Below are 4,206 nucleotides of genomic sequence, written 5' to 3'. Positions count from 1 at the left end.
TCTCAGGTACAAGTGTTACAACACTTAAGCAAGAAAGAAACCGCACCACTTAACTTGCGTCCATGACTTTGTTTTGGTAAATCAAAGGCTGTGAATTAGGCCACTTTGTTCAAAACCACATCCTTTTTTCGCAATGTAAAGCTCAAGAAACGGTTAATTTCGCAATCTATACCCTGCCATTAGAGAGCTAGATATTCTTTTACTCAACACAGTGGCTTAGCATAAAAACAAGTTTGAGCAAGAAGGCAATGCAATCCATTTCTTCGTATGATCCTACTTGGAGTTGGTTGATAAAATAAAATTGATCAGTATGGTGTTAGTCCAGGGCCCAGTCGAAGCGATAGCTGCGACGAGTCAAGGCGGAGTCGTCAGGCACTGGCGTTTTGTTCACGCAACGTGGGGTGCGCGAACAAAAGCGTTAAGAACAAAATAAACATATGACCATTTTGTTCCCAACGCTTTTGTTTCTTTTTGTTTCGGGAGCGCGTGAAAGCGCGCCTCCTAACGGGAACGTTAGGCATTGACAATGCAGAACGGCATCTTGTTATCGTTTTTTTTTTGGAAACGCGTGTAGTAGGCATACGGTACTCCCAACCCCGAAGTATAGAGCGGCTTGATAACATCGTGGCATAGCTTGGTGGTGTTGTGTCCCGGGCTACGGGGACACTGCGAAGTGAGCAGCCAGTCTGGTCCGAGCGTTCTGATATACTGTTCTTTTATTAGATCGAGCCAATAGAAGCAAAGAAAGATGAAGAAGAGAAGCATGATGATAGCATCGAAATATTTACAACAATGCGAAGAAGATGAAGTGGAAATCGAAACTATGTGAACACAACATTCTCCCCCCTCCCATTGAATTTGGAAAATAAGAATGAAACATTGAACATAGTTAATAGAGAGAACCAAGAAGAGAAGAACATTTCAAGGAAATTACAAATTAAACCGGATCACTATACAGTACCAAAGGCATGTGAACAACAACAATTACACATATATACAACTGGCAATTTTTTTCGATGTACAATGCTAAGTTCGTTACGTTGAAACCAAGAACAATTTCGAAGGCATCGCTCAAGGTAACACGACCCATTTTCAGACTTATTTACAGCACATTCATTCCAATTCTACACGTTTAGTTATTTCTGACCAGGACTATAGACGTTAACACATACTACTACATGTACTCATTTTTAACCACTCACACATACAGGTTTCATGAGATAAACTATGACAGTTCGTTCCGTTTTATATAAATTCTACTGAATCGCTCTCGTGGTCGCCGGCTGCGCTGAGACCGTCCCGTAGCCCGGGACACTTTACAACAATGCGAAGAAGATGAAGTGGAAATCAAAACTAGGTGAACACAACAGGTGGTAATGCCTCCACTTCGCACGCAGCGGATGCATTACTATACTTCGATTCGCACGGTCGGCGGGCGATTTTTTTTCAAGGATTTGGCATCATCGACGGCGGACGTCCTACATCGCTAGCTACAACATCAACAACGACAAGTGCCCTATTAATAACTACTACAACTGCAACATCAATAAGGGACGTCATTTCATTGGTGGGAAGGGTCCCTAACAGCTGCCGCTGCAAAACGGAGGAAATACGAAATATGAAAGAACGTGACGTGTCTGCCATCGGACAAACCAACCATGGGTCGAGGAGAGCACGGCCGCGCGCTTTGAATGCCGGAAGTCGTCCCTATTTTCTGCCCAAAAATATGGCATCGGTGTTGATCGTCGACGTGGTCGGCGTGGTGGAAGCTCATCGTTCCGCGTGGAGCGCTATCCTTGACTGTGAATACACGTCGTGGGTGGCGATGATGAACCAACACGTCATAGAAGACCATCTACTCGTTCGGCGTTGCCGTGGCAGTACCCTCAAGATAGGAAAAACCCTTGTGCCGTCGTGTTTGTGAACCTCAACTCCAGTTGTCCTTCCTTAGCATTTGTGCCCTCGAACATCGCCCGGATTTCTTATTTTGCGTACTCCATTCGTGTGGTCATGTAGGATGTTACTGGTGCGTACTTGTTTTAAAGATGTCTTTGAAAGATGCAATTGTTCACGAGTTTTTATTATCTGAGAAGAGTGATTAGTGGTAGCATTTCTGAATGCTTGAAATTATTATTTGGTTTTGCAATCATATCTACACGTCGCTATATCGATGCTACAATAGCAGCGTTTTCCGTAATCGTTAAAACGCGTGTGGCGAGATTTGCAGTGTCGGTAAAGTTATGTATCCGTCGCGCCAGCTGTGCGCCGTGTGACGTCACTGCTCCTCGCGCTTGAGCGGCACGGCTCTTAGACGGCCACGCGAAACTGCTCAACCTCGGAAGGTGTAGCTCACGCTACAAAAGCCGCGACGCCCCAAGATATATGGCTCTGCCCCAAGACAGCTTCACACGCACTCGGCGGCAGCAGCGGTGGCGAGCGGTCTGCACGCAGCTAAATCCCTGCTGCTTTATGCCTTTCAGGTTGGTAGAACTACTTGTTTTTCCGTAAACCTTCGAACGTTTGCTATCGCTGATGCCACTGCATACACTGCTGTAATTATTTCTAAAATTTTAATACCATCGCTCGTACAAAAGAGGAATTGGGCCAAAGGCGAACGATGTCGGAGAAGAAAGATTTCTGCTTTCCTTGTAAACAGTCCTTATCGAGTGAAACGTGTATGATTTGATCAGGATGAAGCTTCGGTTATCACCTGAGGGAATGCTCAGGAATAAGCAAAACTGCATTGAATAAAAATGACTGAAGAAAGAAAAAAATCATGGCAGTGTCCAAAAAGTCAAACTGCAACAACAAAAAATGCACTCTCTAGTTCAGGAAAAGCCTGACAAAGCTGAAAAGTCTGAGACACAAATGGCAAAGATGATAATGAAACTGGTCACCTTTCTTGCTATGAAAGCAACCGTAGATAGGATCGAGCAGTCCGTGCAGCACATATCTGATTAGTACGATGAAGTACTTGCAGAAATAAAAAAAAGAATATCAAGATATCAGAGAGCTGAATGAACACGTGGAAAAGATCGAAAACAGTGGGACACAAAGGGAAATCGAAGAACTATGGCAACAAGTGAACGAGCTACAGCAGTACAGTCGGAGGCGGAGCCTAGACGTGCATGGTGTCCCATTCTTATCAAATGAAAACCTGTTGGATAAACTATTGGAGGTAGCAAAGCGGCTAGACGTTGCTGAGGTCACTAAATGAGACATTGAGGCCATCCTTAGACTCCCGGGAAACCAGATAAAGTTCCCCCAGTCCTTATTCGTTTTGAATTCAGAATGACTCGAGACCGCTGCTTTAAAAATATGACGTTTCTCAAGCAGATCAATTCTGTTGTTTGCTTGATGGAAGACCTGACCGCTCAAACCAAAAGACTGCACTGAATTGCAAAAACAAAGGCCGGCGAAATGCATTTATGTGGCAAAAGGTTGTTAAGATTTTTGTTAGAAAGCAGTCTGGTGACCTACCTATCAGCATAAAAAATGAAAGCGATCTCGCCAAAATCCGTTAAGGGTGTTATGCTCGTCTAAAGTGTTGGGAATATCGAGCTATCTATGGCGGCTTCAGGGCATGAAGGATGCTTACTATGACGTGACGTCTTTCCAAAGCTGTGTAAATAAAAACTTCACGAATTGTAACATGTGAATAATGAAAAGTAAAATGTCGTACCGCGTACTCTCTGAATTCACTTGTTTAACCGTTGATTTCGAATGTTAATTTAGTGACGAGGCGTGGAAGTGTCATAATTGCTGTGATTTATCAATGTTTTTCTGAAAGTTTTTGGAGGAGTTACTAGAATACGTTACATCAACAAATATGCAAATAGCTATAATAGGTTACCTAAATATTGATCTGCTAAAAATAAATAAATAAAAATGTATTTTTTTAGAAATCGTTTAATTAAATGGATGGGGGAATATTATCAATGTTCTAACTCGTATAACCAAATGTACGGAAACCTTGATCGATAAGTACCGATGTTTTCGCCGGAGTACTAGGTGCAGGTCTAAGCGATCATTTGCTCGTTTTTCCGTAAAAACAATTTAACACAATAACCAACAACAATAAAATATTTTGTAGGATTATAAATCAAAACTCCTTAGTAAGATTCCACAACCACATATCCTTAGAGACATAGAATGACATATTAATTAAAACAAATCCAGGGAAAGCCTACAATTCTTTTAAAACAA

Source organism: Ixodes scapularis, unplaced genomic scaffold (genome assembly GCF_016920785.2).
Source record: "Ixodes scapularis isolate PalLabHiFi unplaced genomic scaffold, ASM1692078v2 PGA_scaffold1__304_contigs__length_218370807, whole genome shotgun sequence".
NCBI lineage: Eukaryota > Metazoa > Arthropoda > Arachnida > Ixodida > Ixodidae > Ixodes > Ixodes scapularis.
This window is presented reverse-complemented; position numbering follows the sequence as displayed.